Source organism: Mobula hypostoma, chromosome 17 (assembly GCF_963921235.1).
Source record: "Mobula hypostoma chromosome 17, sMobHyp1.1, whole genome shotgun sequence".
Lineage (NCBI taxonomy): Eukaryota > Metazoa > Chordata > Chondrichthyes > Myliobatiformes > Myliobatidae > Mobula > Mobula hypostoma.
The window spans coordinates 21,771,740-21,789,673 of NC_086113.1; the positions used below are offsets into that span (position 1 = coordinate 21,771,740).

The 17,934-nt window shown below is 39.6% G+C and overlaps 1 long non-coding RNA gene across 1 annotated transcript in view; it reads left to right on the plus strand.

Moving 5' to 3' along the window:
* Window positions 1-17,627, plus strand: part of LOC134357699 (uncharacterized) — a 36,225-nt gene extending 18,598 nt beyond the window's left edge. The window contains exon 3 of the long non-coding RNA XR_010020703.1: window positions 14,184-17,627. This is a non-coding gene — a long non-coding RNA (uncharacterized LOC134357699). The remainder of the gene's footprint in view (window positions 1-14,183) is intronic.
* Window positions 17,628-17,934: the final 307 nt, after the last annotated feature.

The window sequence follows — 17,934 nt, forward strand, 5'->3', positions numbered from 1 at the left end:
TGACCGACATGCAAAAATAATTTGATCAGTACTCTAATTAAAGAATAGTTGTGAAAGACAGAGACTAACAGGTATGAAAGAAAATGGAACTGATGGTTCCTTCTGACATGTATTAGTAATTGGAAGGGAGATCAGAGAATAAATAAAGGGAAAATTTCTGGCCATTGTGATGTTCCCCAAAGAACTATACTATAACTTTAGTTGTTCAACAAATGGATCATAGACATCTTTGAGACTAGATATCTATATTTGAGACTAGGAGTCCAGACAAAGGACCTCAACCCCAAAAATCAACTGTTCGTTTGCACCACAGATACCCACTTGACTAGATCCTTTGTGTGGCTATATATAGTACCTTGCCAGCCCACATCTATATATGAATTAAAGAGCACAAATTCAGCTAGTTAGAAAGGGTTTCAAAGACCTCCCTTTCAAAATTGAAGTTTTTTTCTTGAGTAGTTTTCAATACTTGGATCAAAATATGTGCAAGGGATTGAAAATGACATGTACAGATCTACTCAGGTGCAAAGAACTGCCTTATTTAAAAATAAATCAGTCATAGAAATTGAGTGAATTCATAAAGTTGAAGCCTTTCACATTGATCAAATAAAACACATTAACATCAGCTGGGATTCAGTGGTAACATTACAGCTTTGAGGTCAGTAGGTTCTGAGTACAGTAATCTAAGCTGACACTCCATGCAGTACTGAAAACACACAGAAGTGCTTTTAGTGAATGCATTAAACCAAGGCCTTTTCTGCCTCCTCAGTGTTTCTGCAGAGGAGCCTAAGGTGCTATCTTAAAGAAGAGCAGGAATGTTATGCTTGGTGTCATGAACAATATTTTTACTAAATCCGATTACCTGGTCATCATTAAAACCATTTGTGGCTTTGTACAATATGATTTGCATGCTTCTTAGAATTAAAAAATGCTTCACTAACTAAAATGACTATCATTGAAAATTTCTTTTTAAATCCTTTCTCAGCCTTTAATCCTAAAGTATTAGAAAGATTGCATTGTTCATTACAAGAAACATTTGGATCACCCTTGAAAACATAATAAATAGGAACAGGAGTAGGCCATTCCATCCTTCTAACTTCTTGGCATCCATCAGAACCTTCTACATTCATGCTATTTTTCTGAACTATTTCTGTTTTCAATGATTCCCTTGATATGCAGAAAATATTTGTCTCTGTTTTGAACAAATGCAATGATTGAGTCTCCTCGGCCTTCTGCGGAAGAGAATTCCAAAGATTCGTTATGCTCTTTTTGAAGAAATTCTCCTCATCTCCTGATCATTTAGAAAGATTTCTCCTCATCTTGTTCAAGGTAGCCTACCTCCTTTAATGAAACTGTAAAATTATGTTCTAGACTATCTTATTTTATTGAGATACAGCGCAAGACCTTCTGGCCCTTTGAGCTGTGCCGCCCAGCAACCCCTGAATTAACCCTAACCTAATCACAGGACAATTTACAATGACCAATTAACCTACCAACCAGTAAGTCTTTGGACTGTGGGAGGAAACCAGAGCACCCTGAGGAAACTCATGCAGTCACGGGTAGAATGTAAAAACTCCTTACAGACAGCCGTGGGAATGTGCAAACTCCTTGCAGACTATTCTGCCAAAGGGAATGGCTGTTGAGCCCTGTAAGAATTCCATAAGATTAAGAAATTCACTTATTCTTATAAACTCTGGAGAATACAAGATTAATCTAAGCATACTGTCTTCATAAGGCAATGTTAGTATCCCTGGAAATGACCTGGTCAGTCTTTGCAAGTATATCCTTAGGCCTACAGCTATTTCTGTCAATTTTTATAAAACTCTTCCTTGGATTTACTGCTGTCTATAAATTGTCCTGTCAGCCTGCTGAGGTTTGGTACTTCAAAGGAATATATTTTATCTGCAAATCTTCTTTAAATGTTACATACCTCTTGTCTACCATAATACCTTCCTAAGTATTTTAAAATCAACAACAGCCAATGCTCCCTTCATATGTGCTAGTTTCCTTTGTTAGATTTAAGATCGGAGTTTTAGATTGAAAAAAAAAATTACTTTCAGACTCATTGTGATGTTCTGTAGCATTATAGTCACTCCTCCCTAAATACCCCCTTTGTGACAAGATTTGTCAACTAAAAATTGCTTTGGCTGGTTCCTCAACATCATAATCAAGGATACTATCTCAGGTATATGATGTGAATTCATCCTCTACATTATACATGCTATTTTGACTTATCCTGTATTTACTGGAAGTAAAGTCACTTCATTACATCATGCCTATCTCATACATATCCATTTTCCTCATTTATGCTGCTGTCCTTTGCAGGTTTTTAGCTCGACTCAAACAGACTCCATTTTAACATCACGATCCAATAAGCCAAGGTCATTTTACGTCACCATACTGATTTCATCCCTTATTTACAGCATCACCATTCTTCCCCTTTTCCCTTCCTAAGTGCTGATTGTCTTGGGACATTGAACTTCCAGCAGAGTTCTGAAATGCTCTCAGTCCTCGGCCTTCTGCTATTTATGGCAACTTTTTCTGTTGCTGCAACACTAAATTATACACTTATCCTTTTACTACGTCAATGTACTTACGTATGGCCTGATGTGCCAAAACGCTTTTCCACTGTATCTCAGTACCTCCAACAATAATAAATCAATTCCAATTGATACATAATGCCAATTAGGTCATGCCCATTAATGTCTATTTGTGCTATTAATTCACCTGCCTTGTTCCAAGTGTTTAGATGAAGCACCTTTAATGTTAACAATTTTCTGTATTATGATCGCATTCATTCCTGGTCTTTCTTTAGTCACAGAGTCATACAACACTACAGCATAGAAACAAGCCCTTCAGCCCATCTAGTCTGTACCAAACTATTGTTCTGCCTAGTCCCATCAATCTACACCTGGACCATAGTCCTCCATACCCCTCTCACCCAAATACCTCTTAAATGTTGAAACTGAACCCACATCTAGTACTTCAGATGGCAGTTTGTTCCACATTCTCACCACCTTTCGAATGAAGAAGTTTCAGTTAAACCTTTCACCTTAACCCATGACCTCTAGTTCTAGTCTCATCCAACCATAATGGAAAAAGCCTGCTTGCGTTTACCCTATCTATACCCTCCATAACTTTGTATACCTCTATTAAGTATCAAGTCTCCCCTCATTCTCTGATGCTCCGGGAAATAAAGTCCCAACGTATTCAACCTTTCCCTATAACTCAGGTTCTCAAGTCCCGGCAGCATCATTGTTTCTATTATTTGTTCCTCTCCTTCCTGAATTGACTTTGAAATTCCCATCCTATTGCCAAGTTAGTTTAAACCCTCAAAGCCCTGGAGGATAATGGTTCTAATAGCGTTCAGGTGTAATCTTCCTTGTTTGTTCAACTCTCACCTGCACCAGAAATCCAAAGACTCTCTTATTCCACACATAGATTTACTTGCCCTATATTGTTGATATCTGTACTGGTAAGCACATAGCATTTGGAATGATTCTGACATTACTACTTTTAAAGTCCTGCTTTTTAATTTTCTACCAGATTCACACAAAAAAAAATCTATTAGGACCTTGACCCATTTTCTCCCTATTTGCAGGGACAACTTCTTTCTGGAAGCATTGCAGACAGTTAGTGACATCCTCGAACCAGAGAGGCTTCAGATCCTCCCGGAGTCATGTGCACAGTCATAGGAATGCCTCCAACTATTGAATTCCATATCCTGGTTTCTCTTTCCTTCCCCCCGTCCTGCGCAGTTGATCCTCTTGTACTACACTGGCGACACTGCCTCTGAGAGACCTATAGTAATAGAAAGGTGAAAGCCTCTCAGTGAGTGAGATTGACTGAAGGAACTCCTGTACTGTGTCTCTGTCTCTGTCTGTCTGTCTGTCTGTCTCTCTCTCTCACACTCACTCACTAGAACTCTCTGTGTGATGTAGTCAGCTCCCTATCCACAAAGTTTGTAGCTTCATCGATGCACTTCAGCCAGTGCCTCAGCTCTGATACCTGCAGTTCACACAACTGTACTGGGACACTATCTGGTTAAGCAGGAGATCAGAAGCATCCACACAATACGGGATGCCATTAGCACTAGGCTGACATGACCTGTCTTGCCTCCCTTCACTATCAACTTCCAACATTATGGGGAGGGGAGCAGTCTGACTGCCAAAGCTAACCATCAAAATCCCTGACTGGACGGGGATTGGAGGGATATGGGCCAAACATGGGAAATTGGGACTAGCTGAGCCGGCACTGTGGTACTCATTAGGCCAAGGAGTTTGTATCTGTGTGCTTGGCTTTATGACTCTGGGCAATATTGGATAAACAATGACTCTTTAGGGATAGTCAGCATGGTAATGTAGATAGTGACATAGGTTATCAAATACTACAAGGTGATACCGATCAGCTCGGTAGGTGGGCTGAGGAATGGCAAATGGCATTCAAAGCAGCTCAGTGCAAGGAGTTCCATTTTGGGAAGTCAAAGTAGGGTAGAACCTTCACAGTGAACCAGGGGAGTGTTGTAGAACAGAGCCTTATGAGTAAAGTATATAGTTCCCTGAAGTGGAGTCACAGGTAGGCAAAGTAAAGAAATCATTTGGAAAGGTGTCTCCTATTTTATTTCTTTTGATTCATCATCACAGTTTTCATGGTGCTGATCTACAACCAGAATAAATGTAAACATCTGTACACTTAATAGCAATTCAATATAATGTCAAACTCATGACAGTAGAAATGTAGTATCCCATTTATTTAAATTAATTGCAAAAGAAATCCATTAGCCTTTTTACAATTGACTGTAAAAGCACTTTATTTGCTTTTAAGTGCTTTGTGGCATGCTGAGCTCATGAAGAGTGCTACTTAAATGGACATCTGGGTATAAAAGAAAGGCTTTAGCACATGTTTGACAGATTTTGATGCATCATTCTTTTATTAAAAATTGTTATTCGCAGCCTGATATTTACAGACAGCTTCCTGAATTACCATTGATTAGCTAGAGTTAACCAGGCCCTACCTTTATGTCTCCATCCCCATGCAGCTTCTGAGATGGGTGGTTGTTTTTCTGCATTTGCACAATTTGTCTTCTTTTGCACCTCGATTGTTTGTCGGTCTTTGTGTGTAGTTTTTCACTGTTTCGATTGCATCTCTTTGTTATACTATGAATGCCTGCAAGAGAATTGACCTCAGGGAAGTATATGGTGACATGTACATACTTTGATAATACATCTACTTTGAGCCTTTGAACTTTGAATAGTACCATCCTGGGCATCAATTGGGTGATGCCACAGTTCCTGCCACAATCCCCTTATAAAATGCCATTAAATCACAACATGGGCAAGAGTTATTTATACAAGAGCTATTGGCACTAAATTTGCCATCAGTGGCAAAGTGATGACACCACTGACCAGTAGTTGCTACCTTTTTATCTCTAATAGTGAGAATTCCCCTGTTCTGACAATGCTGCTGTCTTGCATCATTTAAATGGTATATGTAGGGTTCAAGTGGTTGAATAGTCACTTCTGATAAGAAATTCTCACCAAAAGGAAAGCAGAGGGGTAAGGAAACAATTACAATTTTTAACCAACTTCTTAAACATTATGTAGAGTGCTAAATAACAATCTGATGATCTACATTGATACAATCTGAAAGAGAATAAATAAACTGCATTTTAAAAATTGACATATTCACTATTTAGTTTTTTCCATTTTAAGGAAATCATAAAGATTGCTCAATTTTTTTCATCAAAGGCAAGTGAATTTGCTAATTTATAATTGTGGCTTTTTATTCTTTTAACATTTACATTAAAGTCATGTAATTTTGTGACAGCCAAGAGTATTTTACATTGGGATTACTTTAAAATACTTGAAATCCATTTCAGAACAAATTTCTCTTGATTCCTTTGGAGACAACTGCACACAGTGCAGTTTGTGGTACTGGTCTGGATCACTGGCAGCAATTTCACTCTTTCCAAGATATCCTGAAACTGTGTCCATCTCATGAAGAAATAATCCTTAGCATATTATTGCTACCACAGAATCTGGCCCACGGTGTCAGCATTTTAAAATATTACAAATTGAATTTTGTGGATCCCATTAAGCCCTCAAAAAGATCCAATTACTGGCTCAGTTTTCTCCCTTGCCTTCCTCACTTCAGAAACATCTAATGTTGTGGCTTCCTTCAATGGCTTCCACAAGTTCTATGTTTAAGAAATTCATTATCATTTATGCAATGAGTTGTCCACTTGATCAACCCTTTACTCTGAATGTCTATTTTTTAAGCTTCTTTTTCCGGCTTTCAAGCTGTTTGGCACAATAAAAGTTTTACTGGTTCAAACCATTACATCAACTTAAAAATGTCAGATAGGCCTCTGAAAAAGAAGTCAATCTCCTCTCATATACTAGAATTAATCTCATCATACAAATTTGGACATCTTCACTTGTAGTATTATCCCAGGATCTCTAGAAACATTCAGAGTATTCCAGATGAAATGTAATCCAAACCTTATATATAAACAATAAAACTTGCTTTGATTTTTGCAGCTTTGAAAATATATAGAACATTGTGTTCTTCTTAAGACCAGTGTAGTCAACTTTAATATACAAAGCGTTAGTTTGCACCAGACTGGAGATCATTAAACATAGGCACAGTCTAATGGCAAAAAGAATGTTTAATGGAAGCAATATTGTTGCTTGACAGGATAATAGAAACAAAAAAATTATCTTTTAATTACTCTCAATTTCCTGTAAGATTCCCTTGACTTCAATTGCCGATCAAATTCGTCCCAAGGAAAAATAGACATGAAGGAGCTGTGCAGATTGTGCATCTGAGTGATCCCATTAAGCTGTTCTGGTTCACTGTAATAAAGGCTATGTTCAACAAGGTATTCCACATACTAACAACAATTTGCACTTATACAGAATCTTCAATGCAGCAAAGGAGTCCAAGAGGATTCGCAAAGGTGTTGTCAAAATTTGATACCAAGCCACATATAATATTAGGACAAATGAAAAAAAAAGATAGTTATAGAAGCCTTAAAGCGTATCACAAGGTAAAAAGAGGTGGAGAAACCAAAAAGTATGGAAAGAAAATCTTGGACAACTAATGGCAGTGATAAAAATAGAGGTTATGTAATTTGATTCATGTTGTCAACACAAGGTATAGTTTACCACAAACCAAGAGGTGTAGAAGGAATCATTCAATGAAATGTTTTGCATACTTGGACAATGTGCAAAAAATGCTGGAGAAACTCAACAAGACAGGCAGCATCTATGAAGGGGAATAAAGAGTTGACATTTCTGGCCAAGACCCTTTATCAGGACTGGAACAGAAGGGGACAGGTGCCCTCCACCACCCACCTTCCCCCTTACTGGTTTTTGTCTATCACTTGCCAGCTTGTACTGTTTCCCCTCCTCCTCCTTACTCTGGCTTCTGCCCCCTTCCTTTCCAGTCCCAATGAAGGGTCTTAAGCTGAAACGTCAACTCTTTATTCCCTTCCATAGGTGCTGCCTGACTTGCTGAGTTCCTCCAGCAATGTGTATGTATGGCTCAAGATTAATGGCATCTGTAGAATCTCTTGTGTTTATGATTTGCATACATGGATATTGTCTGAATTTATCTGCAAGGAACAGATTTTCTTGCACTATTATAAAGGATAATCCTTTGCCCATCCAAAAACCTGGATCTTGCTTTGGGAATCACAGTGATGAAATCAGCACTCAGTTTCATTAAGGAGTAAATCTGGCTGTGATTTCCGATGCTCCTGGCTGATCTGTAAAAGATAGAAATCAAGACGCTACCCTTAGTAACACTGGTCTTCCACTGGCTTTGCTCAAAAACTCATCAAGACTTGCCATTCACAAGATAGTTAACCACAAAGGCAATTATGATTATGAGGACACGCAGTCCCCTTTTATTGTTATTTAGTAATGCATGCATTAAGAAATGATACAATGTTTTTCCAGAATGATATCACAAAAACACATGACAAACCAACTTAAAAACTAACAAAAATCACATAATTATAACATCTAGTTACAACAGTGCAAAGCAATACCGTAATTTGATAAGAACAGACAATTAAATGTTAATGTTATGCTTATACATGCAAAGTCTCTGCCCTTCAAATTTTAGATATTGATGAAAAGTTAAATTTGTAAACTATTAGAGAAAATGCTGAAAGTACTCCCAACTCAGGCGGCACCAGCAGAGGGAGAACCGGAGTGAATCTGTCAGCCATGATAAATCTTCAGAACTATTGGCAACTTGAGATGTCAGCTTTGTTTCTCTGTCCAACAATCCACCCAAACCTGTTGAGTAATTACAGCATTTTTTGCTTATTCATATATCCCGTATCTGTAGTTTTTTTTTGCTTCTCGTTCCCCTCTCTCCAATCCTTCTCTTGATTTCACTTTTTGCAACATATTTAATATTCTTACACTTCCTGATTAAGACTCTGCAATTAAATGTTTCACTTTGATTGCTCCTTGCCCTGCTCTCACTGTTCCCAGATCCATTTAGAGCGGAGTTCCCGACTTGTTTTTATGCCATGGACCCCTACCACTAACTGAGGGGTCTGTGGACCCCAAGCTGGGAACCTCTGGTTTAGAGTGTGATGGGCTGCATAAAAGCCAACAGAAACTCTCTTGCCAGATATGTTTGTAATGGATGACAGATTTTCAGTGATGCTAAATCCAGGTCAAAAATTACATCTACAACATAAGAGAGGAATGTGCTAAAGGGAAATACTCACCACACCAAAAGGGACAATTGCACTTAGATGACATCTTGTGTAACAAATTTAAGATTCCCCAAAAGATATCGCAGCTGCTTCTGGATTACAATCTCTGTCATAATATAAAAAGGCAGCAGTCGATTTATGCACACTGAGCAGCCCACATACAGAACAGTGATGTAAAATCCATTGTTATATTGCCAGTCGAGGATTAATTATTGATAAATAAGGAGATCACCATCCCTTCCTTGAATTAATGCTGCAAGCACTTTTATGACCACTTGTTCCATTGAATGTCTCATCCAGGAATGAACACTGCCTTAGCATCAGGCACTGGATTCTCTGCCCAGAGTTTTGTCGCCAAAAAGGCGTACAGATTGGGGTGTGAAACCCATAGCTTTCCTCCTCAGAGATAAGGGACTACTCTGAGAGCAGACTCACCATTTATCATACTTATTAGTTGGGATAATGAATGAATGTGTATCTTATAAACATAATTATTATTCATTTCTTTCATTGATTGAAGAACTTTGTAGAATCACCAAGATCACTATCATCTTATGGATTTCACATAAAGATGGCTGCAATCATGCACTTCGAACCTGACATACCAGTACAACTCCCAGTAGACCCTGTAATAAAAAGAAATTCAATTATTCAGGGACTATAAATCATCGATACTATTAAAGCACTGGCATGGATCTTACAGTCAATGTGGAGGTAACATCTGAGTCTGTGTGAATTTTTACACCACAATTTAGGATATAATCAGGTGACCAAAGCAAGAGTTGGAACAGGTGATGTCCAGGGTGTGATGGGTCTACAATGATGCTGCTTGCTCGCTTCCTGACTCCAGATGCATATAAGTCCTGGATCGAGGGCAGCTTCACACCAATAATCTTTTCCGCAGCCCTGATGGTTCTTTGGAGTCTATTCTTGTCTTGTTTGGTAGCTGATCCAAACCAGACAGTGATGGACGAACAGAGAACAGACTGGATTATTCCTGAATAGAATTGCATCAGCAGCTCCTGAGGCAGGTTGTACTTCCTGAGTTGACGTAGGAAATACAACCTCTGCTGAGCCTTTTTGATAAGAGTGTCCGTGTTGGGTGTCCACTTCAGGTCCTGGGAGATTGTGACACCCAGAAACCTGAAGGTCACCACAGCAGACACAATACTGTTGAATAGTGAGTGGGGGGAATATTGGGGGGCTCTTCCTGAAGTCCACTGTCATCTCCACAATCTTGAGCGTATTTAGCTCCAGATTGTTCTGACCACACCAGAGGGCCAGCCGTTCCACCACCTGTCTGTATGCAGACTCATCATCGTCTCGGATAAGGCCAATGACAGTTGTGTCATCTGCAAACTTCAGGAGTTTAACAGATGGATCCTGTGAGGTGCAGTCATTAGTGTAAAGGGAGAAGAGCAGTGGGGAGAGCACACACCCCTGGGGGGCACCGGTACTGATTGTCCGGGTGCTAGAAATGATGCTCCCCAGCCTCACTTGCTGCACCCTGTCAGTCAGGAAGCTTGTGATCCACTGACAGATGGTGGGGGAGACAGTGAGCTGGGTGAGTTTGGAGTGGAGGATTTCTGGGACGATGGTGTTGAACGCCGAGCTGAAGTCAACAAACAGGACCCTCGCACTATATTTAGTTTCGGTTTCACACACATCAGTCTCTTTTGCTCTCGGGAAAACAAGCCCAGCCTACCCAATCTTTCCCCATGACTAAAGTCCTCCAATTCAGGAAACAAGCTGGTGAATCTCCCCTGCCCTCGCTCCAGTGCAACCGCATTTGCCTCTAATGCAGTGACCAGAACTGTTCATGTTATCGGGATGAGACATTATAATCTGTACTTCCAAGTTGAGGATTTGTTGAGAATAATCACTAAATTATCAAATGCAGTGATGATAAAGAATCAATTTCATATTTAGGGTAAGATAAAGGCAGCAGCATTTTGGAGGTTGAAGTTTGAGATATAGACAATGTAAGACTTGGAGAGAGGAGAGAAAAGCAAGGGTGATGATTCCTTCAACTGATAAGCTGCAGGAGGATGATAAAAAGGCAGTGTTACAGAGGCAGAAGTAGGTGGCTGTTATGATGTGGCTTGAAACTAAATGCAGTCTGATAAAATGCCCAGACTGTGAACAGTAGTAAATGAATACTTGATAAGCAAGGGAGAGAGGATGGCAGGAATTCAGAGCTGAGGTTACAATCAGGTCAGCCGTAATCTTATTAAATTGCAGAGCTGGCCTGAGGCACCTCATGGCCAATTCCTGCTCCTAACTTGTATGTTCATATTTAGCGTGTTCAGTGGCCGGAAGTCAATGTGACAGTGCTCTCCGATGTTAACCAGGCCTGAGCTTCGAACATTGTTTTCCACACACAACCTCTCACATTCAACAACATCAAAGTGAGATATTTCTACGAATAAATTCATCCTCTGGAGTTAGCACTAATATGGCATAAAGCAGTGACAGCAGCTTCGTATCAACCTCTCCAATCCTATCTACAATGGAAAGAATTTCAAGTGGCAGGATACAGCACACTGTCACTACCATAAGGAACAAAAACAAATTATGTGTACCTTTATGAGTTACTTCAATAGATTGACTTCAAAAAGAAAACGATGAAATTTTACAGCCAAAAATAATGGATGTGGTTAAGCTTTAAATTAAATGTGAACCTATAATCTGCTAACTCATTGTGCTGTTTACAACGACATTGCTTGCTTTAATCAAGAAAAATTTTATAGAAACAATTAACAACACAAAGGTTGGGGGTTTTGTGGATAGTCTAGACGGTTGTCAGAGGTTACAGCAGGACATTGATAGGATGCAGAGCTGGGCTGAGAAGTGGCAGATGGAGTTCAACCCAGATAAGTGTGAAGTGGTTCATTTTGGAAGGTCCAATTTGAAGACAGAATATAATATAAATGGTAAGACTCTTGACAGTGTGGAGGATCTGAGAGATCTTGGGGTCCATGTTGATTGGACACTCAAAGCTGCCGTGCAGGTTGACAGTGTTGTTAAGAAGGCGTATGGTGTGTTGACATTCATCAACCATGGGACTGAGTTCAAGAGCCGTGAGGTAATGTTGCAGCTATATAGGACCCTGGTCAGACCCCACGTGGAGTACTGTGTTCAGTTCTGGTCACCTCACTACAGGAAGGATGTGGATACTATAGAGAGAGTGCAGAGGAGATTTACAAAGATGTTGCCTGGATTGGAGGGCGTACCTTATGAGAATAGGTTGAGTGTACTTGGCCTTTTCTCCTTGGAGCGACGGAGGATGAGAGATGACCTGATAGAGTTGTATACAAGGGGGCATAGTTTTAAAGTGCTTGGATGTAGGTACCAAGGGGATGTCAGGGGTAATTTTTTCACACAGAGAGTGGTGGGTGTATGGAATGCACTGCCAGCGGCGGTGGTGAAAGTGGATACACTAGGGTCTTTTAACAGCCTCTTAGATAGGTACATGGAGCTTAGAACAATAGAGGGCTGTGCGCTAGGGAAATTCTAGGCAGTCTCGAGTAGGTTACGTGGTCAGCACAACATTGTGAGCTGAAGGGCCTGTAATGTGCTGTAAATTTCTAGGTTACCAATGATTATGGCCATGAAGGAAACAATTCTCAATTCTTCATTTAACTTATTTTTGAAGAGTTTGATATTCTTGTGAAATACCTTTCTGTCTGTAGTCAGTGTTTGCATATTATCATAATTTCAGAATCAGGTTTAATGTCACCGGCATATGTCGTGAAATTTGTTAACGTTATGGCAGCAGTACAGTGAAATACATGATAAATAAATATAGAGAAATAAAACTGAATTACATGAAGTATATACGTGTCTGTTAAATAAGTAGTGCAAAAAAATCAGAAGTTAAAAAAGTAGTGAGGTAGTGTTTATGGGTTCAATGTCGACTTAGAAATCGGATGGCAGAGGAGGAGAAGCTGTTCCTGTGTCACTGATGGTGTGCCTTCAGCCTTCCGAATCTCCTTCCTGACAGTAACAATGAGAAGAGGACACGTCCTAGAACCACCCTCTCTGATAAAAGGAGGTGTTACCACTGGAGATAATACATTGGAGCCATTCAGGAATAGGTTGTAAGCTTTAACTAATATAGCTATCGCTATAGGCTCATTTACAGTGATATTAGTTGGCTTTTAGGTGGAAGATTATGCTATTTCAAAGTACAAAAAAAATTAATTATCACTCAAATTACATGTATGTCACCGTATACTAGCCTGAGATTAATTTTCTTGTGGTCATTCACAGTAAATAGAAAGAAACATTAGAATCAATGATAAACCACACAAGACAGAGTCAGACAAACAAAGTGCAAAAGACATCAAACTGCAAATACAAAAAGAAAAGAAGAAAAATAAAGAAATAAACTCTAACTATTGAGAACCTGAGTTGAAGAGTCTTTAAAAGTGAGTCCATAGGTTGTGGAATCATTCTGTGTTGGGGTGAGTGAAGGTATCCCATCCAAATCACTGCCTGACGATTGAGGGGTAATAACAGTTCCTGATCTCGGTGGTGCAGGACTTGAGACTCCTGTACCATTCTTCCTACTGGCAGCAGCAAGAGAGCATGACCTGGATAGTGGGGGTCCTTACTAATGGATGCTGCTTTCCTGCAACAGCGCTCCTGGAAACTGTGCTCAGTGGAGTGGAGGGCTTTGCCTGTGACGGACTGGACTGTATTTTTTTATGCTCAGGGGAATTGGTGTTCCTACAGCAGGCTGTGATGCAACCAGTCGGCATACTCTCCACGACACATCTATAGACATTTGTCTTAAGTTTTAAATGACATGCTGAATATTTGTAAACTTCTAAGAAAGTAGAGGTGCTGCTGTGCTTTCTTTGTAATGGCAGTTACACCTTGTACCCAGAGCAGGTCCTCTGAGATGATAACGCTGAGGAATATCAAGTTGCTGACCCTCTCCGCCTCTGATCCCCCGATGAGGACTAGCCTGTGGACCCCTGGTTTCCTCCTGTAAGCACAATCAGGTCTTTGGTTTGCTGATATTGAGTGAGAGTTTGTTGTTGTGGCACCACTCTGCCAGATTCTCAGTATCCCTCCTACATGCTGATGTGTGAGCACCCTTGATTTGGCCAACGACAGTGCTATCGTCGGCAAGCTTCAATATGGCACAGTGGCATTGGAGCTGTACTTAACCTCACAGCCATAAGCGTAAAATGAGTAAAGAAGGGGGCTAAGCAAACAGCTTTGTGGTGCCACTGCACTGAGGAAGATTGGGGAAGAGATGTTGTTGCCAATCCAAGCTGACTCGGGTCTGCAAGAAGGAATCCAGTTACACAAGGAGGTATCGAGGCCAAGGTCTTGGAGCTTATTAATTAGTTTTGAAGGGATAATAATATTTAATGCAGAGCTGTAGTCAATGAAGACTATCCTTAATAAAGATGTATTTATCTTCACTATCCAGATGTTCCAGAGCTGACTGGAAGAGCCGATGAAATAGCATCTGATGTTGTCCTGTTGAGACAGGAGGCAAATTGGAGAGGATCCTCAGGCAGGAGTCGATGTGCTTAATCACCAGTCTCTCGAAGCACTTCATCACTGGGGATGTAAGTGTGCTAATGGATGATAGTCATTGAGGCTGGTTACCACGTCCTTCTTGGGCACCTGAAGGATGCTCTCACGTCAGCCTCAGAGACTGAAATCACAGGATTGTCGGGGGTTATGGGAGTTCATGAAGGTGCCACCACGTTTTGACAGTCAAAGCAGATCTCTCCAAAAATAAAAGATTATTCTGTCAAACAACTGTGGCCTATCAGGGGATGAAGCCAAACCACCTTTTAATGATATCATGGCCGATCGATGAATCATCTTTTGCTTCATTTCCATTATACCTGTGGTATGAAAATCTCTTTCAAGCTCGTATTTGTTATTTGCATGGGACAGTTCCAGTTTTCTACTGCTATATGTATTTAGAACTGTTTTCTAACTTTACTCTCAAAGACCTGGCTCTTAGTTTTAGACAATTCCTCAACCTGTGGAAATAGTTTCTTTTTCTCCACTTTAACAAAAACAGAAATGGTAGAAACGCTTAGAAGGTCAAGCAGATGTCTTCTCCAGCATTTTCTGTTCTTCATTTCAGAACCCTGGCATCTGCAGGTTTTTGATTTTCATTTCACTTTTCAATACTTAAAACTTCAATCAAATCTCTTCCAGAAATACAGCCCTAAAATGCATCATCTCTCCTCTTGTAGAGTAGAGTTGATGAACGTGAAGGAGAATATTTTGATTCAGCAAACACTCCACATTCTAAAAATTAAAGTTACATTGAGTTTTGAGGACTAGCACAAGTAATTTCTCCTTTCTTCATAATTAATGTGGTGCATCAATAAGTGCAGATAGCAAAATGAAAGAACAGTAACACACACAAATGCTGGAAGAACTCAGCAGGTCAGGCAGTATCTACGGAGAGGAATAAACAGTCGACGTTTTGAGATGCCTTCTGATAAAGACCCTTCATCAGGACTTCACCAATGAAAGAAGTAACTTTCTGCTTTCTTTCCATATATGCCCAAAACAACACACTCTACAGCCTTAACAGAATAGTAAGTTTGTTCAAGCAACACACATCAAAGTTGCTGGTGAATGCAGCAGGCCAGGCAGCATCTCTAAGAAGAGGTACAGTCGACGTTTTGGGCCGAGACCCTTCGTCAGTAGGTTTGTTCTCAAGTTTGTATTGAGAGCATGACATGAAGATAGTCTATTGCCTGAACAAGGAAAGAGTTTTGTTCCATGTACTGTGCATTATAGTGTTTTTCATCTGTCTCTATGTGGCCTGTAACTTGACCGACAGTTACTGTATAACTGGCAGTTTTGCCTGGGATACAATTCTAGGACAGTACATTTTCCCCCACTTTACTCATCTCTGTAGATCGTGTGAATCTGTTTGGGATCATATGTAGCAAAGAGTTTCCCCTTTGGGTGTAATTGCTGATCCAATCACTAATTACAACACCAACAAAAACTTGCATCGGTCTGGCACCATTAATGTAACACAAAATTCCAAGGAACATCACAGAAGAATTATCCACAGGCAGCTGACAGAAATTAATTGATAGGTATCAGGACAGGTGACCAAAAGCTTGGTCAAGGAGCTGAGTTTTTAAGGAGAATCTTAAGGAGGGAGTGGTAGAGAGGAGGGGTGAATGAAGGAGGTGATTCTGGAGCCTAGGACTTCAATAGCTGAAGGCACAGTGGCCAGTGCTCATTAAAATCAGAAGAAAACAGGAGGCCAGAATTGAAAGATGAGAGGTTTGTAACACCAATGAAAGACACAGTAATGAAGGGGAAGTGTTTTCTTAAAGTGGATTTGAATTATATTCAGATTATAAAATCAAAGCAATGTTAAAAGTGGGAGCCAAAGTAGATCAGCAGGCTTTCACCATGTTAAATAAATAAATGTTAAAGTGGGTTAAAACATGCAGCTCAGATTTTATCCCGTTTTTATCTGAATCTCATTTGCAAATCAATATTTAGCAAATCTTCCATCATCTCATTCAATTAACCAGTATTCAGAACATGATTAATTTTGTAATCTTAAAAATGTTCCTTAATATATTTAAGGCTTGTGACCTGGTGTCATTTAAATAATTCAGTATAAAATGGATCTATCATGAAAAAATTATACATCAGTCTTGTCTATTGCTGTATGCAACCTAACAATAAATAATTGAGTTAAAAGCTTTACACTATGACACACTACACAGATCCTCAGTAAATGTTTTTTTTTAGAAATTATAGTAGTTGAAGATGGAAGATTTGTCACATGAAATAAATTATTTTAGGAGTAGCATGAATTACCCATAAAGATACACAGCATAGAAACAGGCCATTCAGCCCGTTGAATCTGTGTTAACCATCGAGCACCCATTTACCCTAAGCTCATTTATTCTTGCCACATCCTTTTTAACTTTTCACAGATTCTTCCACTCACCTAAATACTTGGGGAAGTTTACACTGGCCAGCCGTACATCTTTGGGAAGCAAGAGGAAACTGGAGCACAGGGAGGCAACCCCTGCAGTAACAGGGAAAACATGTAAACTCCACGGTCAGCTCTAGAGATTAGGACTAAACCTGTAATGCAGCAGCTCTACCAGCCACTGCACAGTGCTGCCAAGCACAATTAATTAAAATTCTTAAGCTGATAAATTTAGTCTGAGTATTGGAGCCGAATTCACAGACTTTCATTCCAACAGTTCCTAAGTTACTGGAACGATCATACAAATGTTTGCAGATAAAGCAAGCTTTTCAGCTTGCTTGAGCACCAAGACATAAGCCCTTGAGACAAGGTTGCAGATTTAAGCCATTTGGCTAAATGTGTCCACTACACTATTCCATAATGGCTGATTTATTTTCCCTCTCGATCCCATTCTCTTGCCTTTTCCCCATAACCTTTTACATCCTTACTAATCAAGAAACATCAACCTCCGCTTGAGATATACCCAATGACTTGGCCTCTACAGCCGTCTCCTGCACTGAATTCCACAGATTCACTACCCTCTGGCTAAAGAAATTCCTTCTCATCTGTGTTCTAAAGGGACGTCGTTGTAATCAGAGGCTCTGTGGTCCTAGACTCTCCTCTTGTATACTCAAAATACGCCTTTCAATATTTGGTATGTTTTAATAAGATCCCCAATTCTTCTAAACTAGGCTAGATAAATACGTTAACTAATGTGTTCACTCAAAAAGCAGCAGACCTGCTGAAAGGTCTCCTTATTAAGATTTATATATTTGTGTATGAGTGAATATGCAACAGCTTTGCTGATCCTTACTGTTCTAAATTTACGTAAGATTACTAAAAGAGCTAAAGGAATAACATTCTAAAATAAAACCAATTGATTTTGTCAGTGTAATGTGTGCCACCTGGTGTTGATTTAACCTGTGCTCATTCAGGTTTTTATGAACATGATTCTCCAATCCTGTAATCCCCTGGAGATACCAGGCTCCTCTGATTCTGGTCTCCACATCATCCCTGAATTTAAATTACATAATTTTAGGCTGTGTCTGCTCTGATTAAATTACTAAAGCTCTTGAATTCAATCTCTAAATCTCTTCTTCCTCATTCTTCATTTAAATAGTCCCTTAAAATCCACCTCTTTGATCAATACATATTTCAATATTTTTAAATGTTTTTACTTATTATTTTTATATGAGCATAC